The sequence below is a fragment of the Bubalus kerabau genome, chromosome 13, assembly GCF_029407905.1.
Source record: "Bubalus kerabau isolate K-KA32 ecotype Philippines breed swamp buffalo chromosome 13, PCC_UOA_SB_1v2, whole genome shotgun sequence".
In the NCBI taxonomy this organism is placed as follows: Eukaryota; Metazoa; Chordata; class Mammalia; order Artiodactyla; family Bovidae; genus Bubalus; species Bubalus kerabau.
Window position 1 is genome coordinate 40175939 of NC_073636.1, and position 17132 is coordinate 40193070.

The window sequence follows — 17132 nt, forward strand, 5'->3', positions numbered from 1 at the left end:
TACACCGTCTATCACTTCTTCACAAGACAAAGCCTCCAAGCTGGACCCTTGCTCATCAGGGTCAGGGGCTCCAGACCCCTGGGAGTGACTGATACAGAGGGCTGCTCTGGGGAGATGGGCTCCAAAGCCAGGGCTCACTGTGGGCCTTGATGCAGAAGGGAGGAGCAGGGGGGCATTGAGACATAGGAGAGCGATGACGCTTGATCTTGGCTTCCAGGTTATGAACCAAGAAGTCATTTTTTTACACAACGTATCAGCAAACCTCCCTGTATCCATCCTGGCTACTATTTGGGATACTTATTAAGGTTTTGGTTTAAAAAAATGCTTTTGAACAACTTCATCTGATAAAAATGTAAACCATCTTTTGTTAGACGCCAGGATAAACTTTATTTTCCTTCTAACTACAATGAAAACACGAGGAACATATGGCATGTGAATGCTGTGTTTCTACTTTATTGAGTCATCACAGTAAATCAGAATTAAAGAGGGAGGGCAAACTGGGGAGTCAGGTAGTGGCCATTGGTGAGCCGTGTGCTCCTTGGGGGCAGGGCGCCCCTCACCGAGGGGCACTGTGCCAGCCAAGTGGCTTACAGGCACAGTCTACACCGACGTAGGCACAAACCAGGTATGGAGCATCAGGAACATTAAATAACGTGAGACAGCAAAAGAGAAATCAAATGACACCTTATAACTTAATTTACCATATTTATCAAATTCTATCATTTACATGGACTAAATATTGTAGACCTGGAAAACCCAAGAAAACATTCACTTAACGTGTATGTCATACATAGGTACTGAGTGCAATGAAGACATGGTTGTTTCCTGTGGAATTTCCCACTGGGTGTGGACATTCCCCTTCAGTCGCTATAAGGGTTACACAGTTACATCTAAGACGTCACAGTCATCGTAAAAGCACCCCTCCCGCCTGCAGATAAGACAGTAGATGAAGTGTGGGTGGTCACTCCCAAGGAAGGTCAGGAACATGTGACCTGCATTGTCTAAGGATCCGAAGGATCTCGTGGTAAGGATGAGGGTCCCACCAGCCAGCCTCTCTCAGAGTCAAGGCTGAAGCCCCCTTCCTTCCCTGTGGCAGCTGGGAAGACCTTTCCTTAACCACAGGAAGACACCGTGACAGTCCCGTCTTCAAGCCACAAGTCCTCACTGCTGTCTAATTAAGGTTTTACTACTTAAAATGTCATCATTTTGTGGAATTACTATTTTTTTTTTAAGTACAAACACCTACTCAGTGAGACTAGAGAGCACTATCTTTGCTTCAGACGGAAATCAACGTGCAGAGAGGTGGGCCGAAGACCTGGGCCTGCCTGGAAGCCCGCGAGTCTTCTCCATTTGGGGCCAGCAAGGGCCACTTGTGTTTACGGATGGCTGACCTACTAATGTCATGAGTCAGCACGGTGACTCAGGTGTGTGCCCACCGGATAAGTGACCCTTGGAAATTTTGCTGAAAGGCATTTATTACAGAAGCTCAATATTTGCTTTTCTAAGTGAAAAAAAAAAAAAAAAAGAAAAAAAACTTGATCATTTCAATTTTCCACCCCAAATAACAAAAGCGATTCAAGTGCACGTGATTGCAAGCAAAAAACCTGGTCACTAGTCCCTGTGTTTCTAAACCAAAGCTGTTACTGAGAAGAGCCATCACACTGTTAGCTGTCCTCTGGGGTCGTAGGGTGGTCAGAATCTTTTGGGATTATAGGAAAGTCTATGTATTTGCTACCTACAACCACCTTTCCCACTCCAGGTCAGGAGGGCTGGAATCATGGGGCGGGAGTCCGGGGAGGGGGGCTTCAGTATGAGTCCTGAAACCAAGTTTAAGAATTCTGATACAGGGGTTGTCTAGAGCCTGAAGGTGACATGGTCTCCCAGAAGCTAGAGCTTATGTGGGACTCAGGAGCACGTGATGTCCCTCCTGTAGGATCGAGGAACCCACATGGAGCAGAACCTGACTCTGGGGCCATGTGGGCCAAACCACGCTGAGCAGAAACCCGAAGTCACTCAAAGCTGGGGTTGGGGGGCGGTGGGGGGAGTGCCCGGGAGGACAAGAGTTGTGACATTTGCTGATACAACAGAGAAGGTGGTCACTTCTGGTCACCCTTGACGTTGCTACCAAGCCTGCAATCGGTGGACAAACCATTGACAGACCAGCCGGGAGAGCTGCTTCTGTTGGGACGAACTGGGTTCTCTCAGGTCCCAGCAGTGCTTGAGCCGCCCCTGCCTGTGGGCCTGGCCTCAAGTCCTACCCACCATTCTCTGTAAAGCAGAGAAACAAGCTCCCTGGAGAATCAGAAGTCCCCGCCTTCTAACAGGAAAGCCCTTCTGAATCCCGTCTCACAGTCTCCAGGGTCTGCCTGCTCCCCCTGCCATTGTTAGGCACCAGCCCACTGGGCGGTGGGTGGTCAGGGAAGATGGTGGCCCTGCTGGGCAAGGGGCTCGGAGGGCCCAGCTGGAAGGTGGGCAAGGGGTAGGCTGGGGGCACCCGCGGGTGGGTGCAGGAGTGGAAAGGTGACGGCAGGCTGGGCGGGAAGCACCTGCATGGAGAACCTTCTGGGCTCTTAGCTGGTGGCTCCCCTGTTCCAGGCTCAGGGCTCACTCTGGAGATGGTCCGAGGGCCTCGGTGACTAGCAGAGGGCCAGCGCCCAACACCCCAACCCCAGCAAGGGCACCTGGCAAGCACAAATGGAAAGTGGGGCTGTCCTTCTTCCCTTTCTGAAAACAAAAACAAAAACAAAAACACAACAGGCCCCTCTTGGGCAGCCAAATGGATACAAAGTAGGGATCACACCCTTCTCTGGAGTTCAGTCCCCCTAAAGCTCTGTGTGTCGGGAAAAGTGTGGAAGGCCCCTCCCAGCAGGAAGGCAGGGGGGCGCCTACCATAGGGTGAGGCCAGGAAGGAGCTTTTGCAGGGACAGGACTCTGTGTTTCTAGAATCACCCGAGCGCCCTGAGATAGGAGCTTCACCATCACCACATAGAGGGCCTCCAGCAAGGATAGGGTCAGGGTCAGGGTCAGGAACGCTCTCCCTGGTTAGCGGGCATTGGGGACCAGGTGGAAAACACAGCAACGGAAGCACAACTTCTCCCGGGCTCGAGGCCCAGGGGAAAGCCAATTTCCATGATGATGAAATTTTGGGCTAGCCGTGAATCCTAACAGAAGGAGAAGCAAAACCAATGCAGGAAGCCCTCCTCCAAGAGCGGGACAGGGAAACATCGGACAGTTTACAAAGCAAAGGAGACTCCTGGGGGACAGAGCCAGCTGCCCCCCGCCCTCCTGGGGAGCCCAGAACCTCCTCCTGTTCCCTCTGCTGGGGGAGCCCCACCGGCGGGTGCGTCTCTGGTTGTTGGCGACTTTTCTTCTTTCACAGTCCAAGGTTCCTGAGATGCTACCGCCTAGTTTGAGAGTCTGATCCGCAGCATTTTGGTGGGATTCCTCCTCAAGTTCAGAAGCCCGTGAGCGGGGAGACTTGCAGAGGACACAGGCAGAGCAGCAAGGTTCCCGGAGCCTGGGTTTGGGGGTTCAGATGGGGAAGTGGGGGAGTGTCCTCCATCTCCTCCTCCCCAAGAGGCACCATAGAGGGGAGCTCAGCCCGGCAGCCAGGGCCCTGGAAGGAAGCAGAGGGAGGCCCTTGTGGGCACAGGGTGGAGGGGGAGGATGTGGCATGTCCCCAGGAAGAGGGCTGGACCCCCGCCTGGTCCCACACGTGTGCAGGGATGTTTGCTGGATGAACCCACAGACCTCCCAGCCTTTGCTCTAGACCTTCCTGCAGCGCAAAAGGAGCTGTGAATCTTTTTGAAATGTATTGGGCCTCACATCCAATCCTCAAGTAAAGAAGGAAGAGAAAAGGCACCATTAACACTGTGGGTGTGGGGCAAGGGCAACGGAGCAGAGCTGCCCCAGAATCAGTGAAAGAACAAGAAAAAAAGTCAGGGGCGGCTTGTGGCTCCATCGTGTTATTATTTACATGGATTTACATGTTGATACTTTACACCAGGCTTACAGCTCGATTATTCCCCAAGGGGTCTGAGACGGGAGGTCAGGACTAATTGAACGAGTCCAGAAGTGCCTACAGCTGTTGGGTCCCAGAGAGAAAAAGGAACGAAGCTGAAGCCTGCGCACGCCCCATCCCCAGGGCTGCTCCAGGAACCCAGGCGCCCGCTGCTGCAACACATGGCCGTTGTTGCTGAGGTGGGTCCCCCGGGCCCTGCTTCGAGGGAGGACCATTTCATCACCCTTCTAATAACCTATTTTTAAACCCTGCTGGGTTTCGCCCCAGCTTCCTCAAAAGCAGGCTGTCTAGCCTTCTCCCAGCATGCTTCACTTCCGGGCTTTGGCCTGACATTTCTCTCATTACCAGCCTTTGAAATTAATTTACATAAGTGGCCTTATTCACAGACAGCATCTCCTTTCATTTTTGGACCTGACCTTCTTGTTTCTAGGGAAAGCCTCTGGAATCAACACCTGTGAACACGCTTGGACCCGAGGAGACTGCCTACCCCAGGCTTGTTCCCCAAATGGCTCCTTAAGATGTCCCAAGCCTGGCCTCTTCTGTCACCCCCTTCCAGGCCCAGGAAGGTCGGGCAGAGAGAGGAGTTGTGAGTCTCTCTTCTGCTGTTTTTGTCTTTGAAAACAGGCTGATTTTTGGTAAAAGCAGCATAGCTATACTGTCATCCAAGGTGGAGATGGCACTGGTTATGGACATCACCCCAGGCCCCTGGAGGATGTCGGCGTGTGGTTCATCAGGGCGGGCAGCAGGGAGAACACCCCTGACTCCATCCCAGATACGATTCCAGCTTGAACACCTTCTCTTTAAATTGTATAAAATTTCACATCATTAATTAGGAACCAGGGCTTCCCTCATAGCCCAGTCGGTAAAGAATCTGTCTGCAATGCAGGAGACCCAGGTTCGATCCCTGGGCCGGGAAGATCCCCCTGGAGAAGAAAATGGCAACCCACTCCAGTATTCTTGCCTGGAGAATCCCCATGGACAGAGAAGCCTGGTGGGTTGCAGTCCATGGGGTCATGGGAGTTGGACACACCTTAGTGACTAAACCACCACCAACTAGGAACCAACCCCACCCACACTGATTTCAGATCCATTGGGAGAGGGAAGCAAGGGGGAAAAAAAAGCAAGTAAAAATTCAGGAGATAAAGTGATGCTCAAAGATGTGATATCAGGTGTGAGTATTGCTGGATCAGAAGGGAAATATTTACTCCCCTACTCCAGCCAGGAAGGCCCAGGGGGCTGGCCCTCACAGTCCTGCACTGCAGCATGGCAGGTGGGTAGGGCAATGCCAACTTGGACCAGCGTGAAACTCTCAGTGCAAAGTGGCCTTCGGGCATCTCAGGGCAGTGACCTCACCACTGGCGCCCCAGGAAGGTCACGCCAGAGCAGGAGACTGCACCACAAGTCCCCTGCATGCCTCCAGTCCCCACCTTGCCTCTGGCATGTCCGTGGCCTGCGCTGGCTCCCACCGTGCCCCCCATGATTGATGGGGAGGTGGCCACCACGGACAGAGCAGGCTGGCCACAGAGGGGGGTGATCCCTTTCCTGGCCGCTGACAGCCGCTGCCTCCACCCGGCCTTTCCTCGTGCTAGAAGCCAGTGTTCAAAGGACCCTGGAGCCCCACTTGGCCACCTTAGGAGATACGGGGTCCCAGCAAAAAAAAAAAAAAAAAAAAAAAAAAAAAAGAGGCTTTTGTGTGAATCCCTACGACTAGGGAAGAGTGTATACTGTTCTGCCTGGCCGACACGGGCTTTGTGGCTCGTGTCACCTTGGGGGCTGGCACCAGTGAGCCCAGGTTGGGACAATTCTGTGGCTGGGGGTCAAGAAAAAGCAGCTGGGTTGGAGGGTCAGCTCCCTGTGCTGTGGGCCTGCCGGGGGGAGGAGGGCAGAGCATGGGATAAACCCAAAAATCCAGACCCTCACCTCCCAGTTCACATAGACCCAGAAGGGAGGGTGTCTGTGCCCCGGCTCCATTGGGTGATGTGGTTGATAAATGACAGCTCGCTCCCTGATCCGCCTGTCCGAATCCTCATCACCCTCAGGTTCCTGGTCACCCTCAGCATCGGGTCTCCCTTCCACCCGTGACTCCACGAGGAGGTACAGCCTGGGCCACCCCGAGAGGCTCTGCTGCAAGGTGTCCACTGTCCATCAGGGTACTGGGCAGGGTCCAGACCCCAGCCCACGGAGGTCACACCTGCCGTGGCCAGCCTGCCCTCTGAGTCCTAAACCACAGCGATGCCAGGGTTCCCTGCCCTCTGCGCCCCTCAGCTTTTGTCTGCTCTTCCTCTCCCAGCTGTCCCATTCAGCAGCCCCAAGACGACCTGCCCTCCCCAGCCCAGGGCCCCAAGGCCCCATTAAGGCCAGCGGTCAAAGGCCGGCCCCAACGTGCTGCATCTTATCGGCCCATCTCAAGACCCCCACTCCTCCAGGCTTGGCAACAATAAAAAGGGGGCGGCCCCGGGCCTACTGGCTCCCTGAGGCCCCCCGCACACAAAAGGGCAGGCGACAAAGACATTTTCTGGGATGGCAGGTGTTGGTGTCAGATTCCACCCGGAGCACGGGGAGCCAGAGAAAGGCTGGGGTGGGTTTCCTGGGCAGGCGGGCAGCGCAGACACGCAGGACAGAGCCCCTCAGGGCTGAGGGGGGGGCGGCAGGAACCCCTAGCCCCGGAGGGAGGCAAGTCAGTGAGTGAACTCTCCCCCACTCCTCCAAGAGCAGGGCGCTGGGCAACTCCACTGACGTGTCAGTTCAAACACTTGTTCTTTGAACTTACCTTGTTCAAACACTGCAGCGAGACCTTCATGCATTTTAATCTGAAGGGAAAGAACATAAAATGGAGTGAATACAGGCCCTGCACACGCACAGCCCAACTCGATAATGAACACGGTGCTAAAAATACATCTGTTCCTGGGCTGCCTGAGTGTTCCTGCAGCTTCCGAGATCATTACCAACTGAAAATTCACCTGAAATTCCACTTGGCAGGACAAAATTCTGGCTGTCGTCACCTGTACAGGTGTGAAACGAAGGCGATGTTAGCTTTCCCAGGACGTGTGTCAGTTGCTGTGGGAGCCCTGCAGACGCTGGGAGCTCTGACCCAGCGCGTGTGGGTCAGCCTTTGACTGCTGGCCTTAATGGGGCCTTGGGGAGGGGGGCTCAGTGTCCCGTTCCTGCTGCACGAGGGTTCCTAATGTTTTGTCTTGGGTATAGTCAAAGCTAAGAGTTTTCAAGACAAGCATTTGGAATTCTCTGGAGGCCCTGAAAAAATAACTGATACCCACTAACTGTATAAGTTCACACGTCTCTAAGTTTCATTTTACAGGTTTTTGAGGGGCATGCAGTGTGTTAATGTGGTACAGGCGTCACTTTCTATGTCACGTTTGCCAGGGAGGAAGAGTGAGGTGTATTGTGCAGAGGGTAGCTTCAAAGGGGACCCTTCAGAGGCAAAACTGGACTCTCACTCACAGAGCAGCAGGACCCCAGCAGTACTGTCGGACCCCAGAGAGGCTCTGAGCTCCACCGCACGGACGGTTTTTCTCAACCACTCACTCCTCCACGGCCGTCCTATTTCCCACGTGCTTTGCCATGTTGCAAATGCAACGACTTCTTTCTGAGTCAGGCGACAGCTCCTCACCCCGACCCCCACAACACTCCTAGTTCAGTGTCACTAGACCGCCATCACTTTGCCGACTAAGGTCTGTCTAGTCTGAGCTATGGTTTTTCCAGTAGTCACGTGCAGATGTGAGAGTTGGACCATCAGATCAGATCAGATCAGTCGCTCAGTCGTGTCCAACTCTTTGTGACCCCATGAATCGCAGCACGCCAGGCCTCCCTGTCCATCACCAACTCCCGGAGTTCACTCAGACTCACGTCCATCGAGTCAGTGATACCATCCAGCCATCTCATCCTCTGTCGTCCCCTTCTCCACCTGCCCCCAATCCCTCCCAGCATCAGAGTCTTTTCCAGTGAGTCAACTCTTAGCATGAGGTGGCCAAAGTACTGGAGTTTCAGCTTTAGCATCATTCCTTCCAAAGAAATCCCAGGGCTGATCTCCTTTAGAATGGACTGGTTGGATCTCCTTGCAGTCCAAGGGACTCTCAAGAGTCTTCTCCAACACCACAGTTCAAAAGCATCAATTCTTTGGTGCTCAGCCTTCTTCACAGTCCAACTCTCACATCCATACATGACCACAGGAAAAACCATAGCCTTGACTAGACGAATCTTTGTTGGCAAAGTAATGTCTCTGCTTTAGAATATGCTATCTAGGTTGGTCATAACTTCCCTTCCAAGGAGTAAGCGTCTTTTAATTTCATGGCTGCAGTCACCATCTGCAGTGATTTTGGAGCCCAGAAAAATAAAGTCTGACATTGTTTCCACTGCTTCCCCATCTATTTCCCATGAAGTGATGGGACTGGATGCCATGATCTTTGTTTTCTGAATGTTGAGCTTTAAGCCAACTTTTTCACTCTCCTCTTTCACTTTCATCAAGAGGCTTTTTGGACCATAAAGAAGGCCAAGTGCCAAAGAATTGATGCTTTTAAATTGTGGTGCTGCAGAAGACTCTTGAGAGTCCCTTAGACAGCAAGGAGATCAAACCAGTCAATCCTAAAGAAAATCAAACCTGAAGATTCACTGGAAGAACTGATGCTGAAGATGAAGCTCCAATACTTTGGCCCCCTGATGCGAGGAGCCGACTCACTGGAAAAGACCCTGATGCTGGAAAAGATTGAGGGCAGGAGAAAAAGGGGGTGACAGAGGATGAGATGGTTGGATGATATCACTGACTCAATGGACATGAATTTGAGCAAACTCTGGGAGATGGTGAAGGACAGGGAAGCCTGGCGTGCTGCAGTCCATGGGGCTGCAAAGACTTGGACATGACTGAGCAATTGAAAAACAACCATCCCACCATCAAATCTGGACAAAGGACTTTTCTATCAGTGACATGGACTGCTGTCTGCCTGACCACTGTGGTGAACCTGGATAGTCTGCTGACCTCGCCCGCAAGGCTGGCGCAGTGACCACGGCCAATTTCTAAGACGGATGCCGCTGGAGGAGGGACCAGTGACAGATCTTAGGTGGGGCTTTTTGGAAGGAATGTGGGTTTATCTGAGGCCATATTTTCTAATCTGTCGATGAAATTTCACTCCCCCATACCCCCTAAAGTTACTTGGGGTTGGGAACTTCAGGACAGAGAACAACAGTGATGACGCACTAGACTTGTCTGTCTTCCTTGATTTCTAGACACTGAACGGCTGTCTTTACATGGAAAGTGAGCTCTAGCGGCACAGCGAGTTCTCGGGCAGTGTTGACTCTTGGCGCTGGACTGCTCTGCTTTCTGTGGGACCTCTAAACACTGCAACGATCAAGATTGCCCCTCTTCCTCACAATGCACTGTGAGCTCCCGGAAGGTGGCGGTTGTGGAACATCTCCATGAGTCTTCCTCCCGCCGAGGGGCTCAGCTTCCATGCTGTCGATCCTCTCCACTGTGAGCAAAGGGTCTCCCCACGAAGGGCTCCATGGCCCCCTCCCCTGCAGCCCCTAGGCGCTGGCAATGCTGGGCGTACAGGCACCGGATTGGTGGGACTGAGCAAACAGATGGCGCGGCTGACAATGGAGGGCTTGTTTGTAATTGCTGATGAGGACAGGCGGCCCTTCTCCCAGTGCGTCCCCACATGCAGCCGGGTGTGCTGTGCTGGACCGGACAGAAAGTCTCAGGGACTGCCAATCCACTGGCGAGTTAAGGAGATGCAGAGACAGCGGCAGTTGGGGGCTGCCATAATTATTCCATGGGGCTCAAATGTCACTCGGCCTGACACACAGACAGTGCTCCTGGAGGGCGGGGACCCCCTGCATGGAGCAGAGCAGCAGGCTGTCAGCTTCCTGACGCCTCCCCAGGGGGGGTCAGCATGAGATTCCGACTAACCTGGGCAGTATTGGAAGCACCAGGAGACCACGGTGCTCGAAGCTGTGTGATGCCCAGGGACACGGGAGACATGAAGTCTAACCATGTCATTATCTCATTGGCTGGGCACCTGGTGTGTCCCAGGACATGTTCTAGGCTCCAGGTGACAGATGAAACCTCTGCTTTCGGAGGTTTTGGGGGAGGAGTTAATGGCGTGCTGTTGGGAGACAAAGATGTCTTATTCTCTATTTGTACAAAGCTCCGATGTCAGCATGGAAAATATACAGGTAGACCATGTATCTGTGGTGTTTTGGGGGAGAGGACAAATTAGGAAATAAAAATGCGGGGCAAGAAGGATAAAAGGTTGAGAAGCACTGATTGTATGGTTAATACGCATGTTAAGTATGGAGTTTCCTTACAGGTGAATGGTGTTGGCAGTGGGGAGTTGGCCCCACTCACGTCTGAGAGCAGCGGAGCAAGACCCCCGTGGGGAGAACTGGAGGGGACATGGGGGTAACTCGGAACACCAATGGGCAACGTGGCTCAGACACCCCCAAGGTGTCTTTTAGAGAAGGACATCCTACTTCTCAGTTCTCGTATGACTCCTCTGACACCTGGATACTATCCACCAGGACTTCCAGGGACAAGGAGATCACCAACTTGGTTGGCGCCTCGTGGAGGCTTTTCAAGAGCCGGTGGGCCTTTCCATGGCCTGTTTTCTCTGGCTGCGCTCACTGGCAGAGCAGAAGAGCAAAGATTTGCACCGAGCGTCTTATCTCCGAGGCAAGGCTGCTGTCCAGGACTGCCCCCTGGGACATGCGCTGGGCAGGGTCGGACAAGAAGAGTGGCTGCTCTCCCTGGGTCCTAGTTACTGAGCAGTCAGTGTGGGAGACAATTAGCTGGTTCAGGATAATTAGGGAAGGGAATGGTTCTGAGAGCTGGCATGCTGAGGGACAGAAAGCAGTGGGCTGGCGTTCTGGCTTCGGGTGAGAGCTAAATATCCTTGAGGCAGGAAGGCGGGCTGAGTGGGAGATCGGAGGGCTGTCTGGGCTATTCAGACCCCTTGGAATGGCTCTGAGGATGCGAACAGGTGCAGCAGTGGATGGGGTGAGCCTACACTCTCAACACTGGCAACCCCAGACCAGTGGGCACTAGCCAGCCTAATTACCATCTCCAAATGGCCCGAGGAAGGCGTCCAGAATTTCCCATCCGGCCACAGGGGCTGGGTCCTGGACCCAGACCTGGCTCTGGCTCTGGACTGGGCTTCCTCTTTTCAGTCATTGGTCTTGCCCATCAGCTTCGGTTCTGAAGCATGAAACTAGGACAGCGGACTGAAAGACGGGTGGGCAGAGAGAGGGCATGCCCGGTAAGTCCATCCACCTGTGCAGGGACTCGGCCAGCAGGCGGAACATTTCGAAAACAACTTTTCCGGCATTTTTCTCTTCCCCTTGCATAACTATAATGTATTCTTAAGGATCTATGACTGAATTTAGCTAAACTGAACATTGAACATTAATGTCTTGTTAGGCTGTGGTGGAGAAAGATGCTTCCAGACCTGCTTACTGTCTCACAGGACGTGAACACAGCGATCTCAGTTATATCCCAGCTATGGAGAGAGTGTTCATTTTACCAGTCTGAATGATTCATGTCTCCAAATAGAAAATCAGTACAGAAATGTTTATAGCAGCCATATTCATAATAGCTGAAAGACAGAAACAGTCCCAAATGTCCACCACCTGATGAATGGAAACAAAGCGTGGTCTGCCCTTACAATGGCATGTTATTTGGCGATAAAAACAAGTGAAATACGGATACAGATTACAATACAGATGACCCCTGAAGAGGTGCTAAGTGCATTAAGCCAGTCAGCAAAGATCACGTATCATCTGACTCCATTTATACGAAACGTTCAGAACAGGCAGGTCCAGAGAGATAGGACGAGACTGGTGATTGCTTAGGGCTGGAAGGTAGGATGAGGATGGACTGCTAGTGGAATTTAGGTTTTTGTTTTTCAGGAGGGATTTTTAAAAAGTCTCTAAAATTAGATTGTGGTGATGGTTGCACAGCTTTGCAAATATAGGAAATGACAACCTACTCTAGTATTCTTGCCTGGAAAATTCCATGGACACAGGAGCCTGGTGGGCTACAGTCCATAGGGATGTAAAGAATTGGGCACCATTGAGTGGCTGAGCTTTTTAGAAGTTTATTTCCTGGTTATCATTCATATATTCTTCTGGAAAAGGAGAATATAAAATATTCTTTCTTTTCACCATCCGCAGACTTCAGTGCTACTAAGAGAGGTCCCGTTTGGCCTCTGCTTTGGTTGCTGCTTAACAGAAATTCAGGCAAAACCATCCAGGCTTCCAGGAGCCTACCCTGGTGGCTGAAACTGTCCATGTGCCAGCTTCTAGAACCTTCTGGACATGAGGCTCCACTCACGGCTCACAAAGCATGTGAACCTGAAGAGTCAGGAGCTCTGGATTCTCCCAAAACAACTTCTCAAGGTTATTTTGAATAAGCTTCAAGAGTCACTTCCAAAAACTGTCTGGGAGAAAAATTCTTGGTATTTTCGGGCCATCTCTTGGCAACTGCTGTGTGTCCCCGGGGCCATAATTAACACGGAGGCAGGGGCAGGATGCCACTCACACTTAAAACCCTGCAGGACTGAGAACCCAGGGCAAACCTAAGGCAGCATTTCACAGAAAAAGCAGCAGCTTCGAGTTCTTCCAAAGGAACCGATTAAATGGCATGTCGATATTTTGAACAGTCTCAGGTCCTGTCTTTTCTGAGGAACGTGGGGCCAGCCTCCATGCTTGCCCGGGGCAGGAGTGTCCCCATGCTGGCGGCTCTGAGGTGTGGGGTCTTCCTCTCTGCATCTCCTCTCATCCACGCCTCTGAGAGTCCCCATCTCAGCCAGCTTGGGAGGATTATAGACTGATGGGCGGGGCACTTAGTGGGACAGCTACCACACATCAGGCCAAGTTTCTGTCCTTTCCCGGCTCACGAAGCAAACGGTATGGCCTGGCTCAAGGAAATCACAACCCAACTGATCCAAACTGCTGGCTAAATGTCTTTTTTGCCCCTTGATAAATCTTTTTTCACAGGTAGCTGTGGTTTGGAGCTGACTAATCTGGGTTTATGAAAAATAAGACAATGTTGGTGATTCCTGAGTATCTGCTCCCCAAGGAGACATGAAGCTCTGAGAGGGACAGGAGAGACAGAACGCAAGGTGTCAGAGCCCCTCGTCCTCCCCTGAAATACCCAGTACATCCTGCTCGGGGACAGCTCCCCAGGGAAGGCGGGGCTGGAGCAGCGATGGGACATCTGACAGGCGGCACCATCATTTTCCTTCAGATCAGGTGGAGCAGATGTTCATCACATCCATCTCTTCCCTCTTCCAGAGCTGACACTGGGAGAGTAAGAGTTTTAGAGGGAAAAGGGGTGAATAAACATGAGGCAAGTTCAGTTCAGTTGCTCAGTCATGTCCAACTCTTTGCAACCCCATGGACTGCAGCATGCCAGGCCTCCCTGTCCATCACCAACTCCCCGAGCTTGCTCAAACTCATGTCCATCGAGTTGGTGATGCCATCCAACCATCTCATCTTCTGTCATCCCCTTCTCCCGCCTTCAATCTTTCCCAGCATCAGGGTCTTTTCCAGTGAGTCAGTTCTTTGCATCAGGTGGCCAAAGGATTGGGAGTTTCAGCTTCAGCATCAGTCCTTCTAATGAATATTCAGGACTGATTTCCTTTAGGATGGACTGGTTGGATCTCCTTGCAGTCCAAGGGACAAAAGGTGGTGCAAAACAGGGCGACTGAAAATTCTCTTTAAAATTCAGGAAAGCCCCCGACCAAGTCTCAGTTTCCCCGCCTGCATTGTCACCGGGCTCCGGCGGCCCCGCCTCCCCTACACCTGGCCGGGGTCCTGCTGCTCTTCATGGCTCCACTTTCACTGGGAGGACAGGAGGGGCTGGGGAGGATGAGACCCAATTATGGCGTTTGTTCTGGCTCTTGCCTCGGGCCCCACACACATCTGTGACCTGGAGACACACCTGGACCCCTTAAAGCAACAGTCAGTCTTCTTCCTGCCTGCACTGCTATCGTACTCCTGTTGCATATAAGAAAGAAAGTGCTATGTCATTCTTTAAAGAAATTATGGCCAAATATAGATACAAGAAACTCACACACACAGGACAAAGCTTTCCCTCCATAGGCTGAGAAAAATCAAGGAGTAAGGGAGATAAGTTAGAGGAAGCTGGACCAGGTCGCCTTTGTGAGACACAGTGGTTCTCAGCAACTGCCTACTTTTTGAAAGGAAGTCCCCATCTCCAGGCCACACCACAGACAAAAACCCCCAAAGACTTGGGGACTTGCAGCATCTGGGGAGTGACCCAGGGCACAGCCGAGCCAGCACCACCAAGTTCTGGCAAATGGATTATGGGTCAAAAAACCTCCTATGAATGCTTTAACATATTTCCAAGAGGAGGTGTGCGTGCTCAGTTGTGTTCGACCCTTCACACCCTAGATATGGCTTATATTTTGATGCCTTCCAAATGTTCGTTGTGTGGGTGGTTGTTCTTTAGTTGCTCAGTTGTGTCCTACTCTTTTATGACCCCATGGACTATAGCCTGCCAGGCTCCTCTGTCCATGGGATTTCCCAGGCAAGGATACTGGAAGTGGGTTGCCATTTCCTTCTCCAGGGGATCTTCCTGACCCATGGATGAAACCCGAGTTTCCTGCATTGGCAGGTGGGTTCTTTACCACTCAACCACCTGGGAAGCCCTTCCAAGAGGATACATTTTGAGTTTTTAAAAGAAATGTCATATGCACAGGGGTTAGGCTGAACCGGTGACATGAGAGGGAGGGTGGAATTGGGTATGGGTTGGGGGTGGTGACAGCTGGTGCAGGGCGATCAGTGGTTCTCAGGCCGGTTGACAATGACACCCAGATGCAGCCCAGAGCATGTGCGGGCAGAGTGGGTACCTCCAACCCTTGAATGGATGGTGACCTCAGATAACTTGTATTTGGGGGCCACTGTGGATGACCTGAGCAGAGTTCTGGGCTGTCATCCTGGCCTGCAGAGTGGGACCGTCCTCATAGGCGGGGCAACCAGCCAGCATCCCATGGGTGGCAGACCAGTTTGCAGCCCCTCTTCCACGAGACGGGCCAACACATGCAGAAGGGACTCCAGGAGGAGAGGAGAAACTGGGAGGCACAGGGCAAAGTGAGAAAAAACCCAAACGGGCAGGGTGGTGAGCAGAGCACTCAGGAACACCTGCGGAGGTCTCCAGAAGTGTCCTCAGCCCTGTACATATACTGACTCACTGGGCCTTTACCAGTGCCCTTTAGTGGGAACTATCGGGGCTCTACTGAGAAGGTATGCCAAAATGCTGGGCTGGATGAAGCACAAGCTGGAATCAAGATTGCTGGGAGAAGTATAAATAACCTCAGATATGTAGATGACAGCACCCTTATGGCAGAAAGCAAAGAACTAAAGAGCCTCTTGATGAAAGTGAAAGAGGAGAGTGAAAAAGTTGGCTTAAAGCTCAACATTCAGAAAACTAAGATTATGGCATCCAGTCCCATCACTTCATGGCAAATAGATGGGAAAACAATGGCAACAGTGACAGACTTTATTCTCTTGGGCTCCAAAATCACTGCAGATGGTGACTGCAGCCATGAAATTAAAAAGGCGCTTGCTCCTTGGAAGAAAAGTGATGACCAGCCTAGACAGCATATTAAAAAGCAGAGACATTACTTTGCCAATGAAGGTCCATCTAGTCAAAGCTATGGTTTTTCCAGTAGTCATGTATGGATGTGAGAGTTGGACTATAAAGAAAGTTGAGCGCCGAAGAATTGATGCTTTTGAACTGTGGTGTTGGAGAACACTCTTGAGAGTTCCTTGGACTGCAAGGAGATCCAACCAGTCTATCCTGAAGGAAATCAGTCCTGAATATTCATCGGAACGACTGATGCTGAAGCTGAAACTCCAATACTTTGGCCACCTGATGTGAAGAGCTGAGTCATTGGGAAAGACCCTGATGCTGGGAAAGATTGAAGGCAGGAGAAGGGGATGACAGAGGATGAGATGGTTGGATGGCATCACTGACTCTATGGACAGGAGTTTGAGTAAGCTCTGGGAGTTGGTGATGGACAGGGAGGCCTGGAATGCTGCAGTCCATGGGGTTGCAAAGAGTTGAACACAACTGAGTGACTGAACTGAACTGAACTCAGAAGGTACTGCTGTTAGACTCATTTTACAGAATTGGACTCTGGGCGGCAGAGTGGTACTAACTTGACTGAGGCCACAGGCTAGACAAAGAGGACACCGGAGCCTGGCCCTCTGATGGGACACGTCCCCCCTGCAGTTGGGGAGGCCGGCTCTGGTTGGAAGGTCGTGGCTAGTGCTGAGCACAGGGTTGAGGGGGGACAGGAGGACAGCAGGATCTGAGGATGGAGCCCGGCAGGTCAGCCCGATCCGTCTTCAGCACCGAGAGAGGAAAATGTACAAAGTCCTGGACAGGAAGGGTGGCCCAAAGTTCGGTGATGGCTCCAGCTTCTGCCTCCACACTAAGGCTCTGGGCCTGGTTCCTGCTGTACTCCTAGCACCCTGAAAATGTTAAAAGCCCCTCGAGCCCCACGGCCACATGGAGCCCTGGAGCCTGACCCACACAGGCACCTGGGAGCATCTGAGGCTTGTCTGTTGAGTCAGCGCATCCTCTGGGCTTCATTCTCTGATCTGTTCCACATGGTTGGCTAGGAGGGTCTGCAGTTACAACTGCCAGAGGACCCCACAGACTGTCACAGTCCCATGAGTGTAGTGGCCGACGAATGCACTGACTGCTGCCGTGACAGGAGGTAGTAGAACCCCCAGCATCACACAGCCGTGCTGGGAACCCCGGTTCCTTCGGTCTGGGTTTCTGGTCATGTCAGGGTCTGTTCCCCAACCGAGTTGGCATCTCATGAAGACTTCCTGAAGGACCACAGTGAGGGAGGCAAGTTTTCCCAAGCAGGCTTGGTTCAAAGAGACACCTTGAGACAGAGAGTCTAGATGGTTTGTTTAGAACAACTCCCTTCTCACTGGCTCATCAGGAGCTCTGTGACCAAGGTCACCGACAATCAGGGTTAGGTGACAGCCTACCTGAGAGGACAGCGGTCACACTCTGAGCCTGGGATGCTGTCCAGCTGATCCCACTGTGACAAGGAGAAGGGGG

General features: G+C 52.2%; 1 long non-coding RNA gene across 1 annotated transcript; it reads left to right on the forward strand.

Moving 5' to 3' along the window:
- The first annotated feature begins 4059 nt into the window (after window positions 1-4059).
- Window positions 4060-6172, forward strand: LOC129625581 (uncharacterized). Its single transcript, XR_008701547.1, has 3 exons — window positions 4060-4200; window positions 4452-4607; window positions 6061-6172. It is a non-coding gene; the product is annotated as an uncharacterized LOC129625581 (long non-coding RNA).
- Window positions 6173-17132: the final 10960 nt, after the last annotated feature.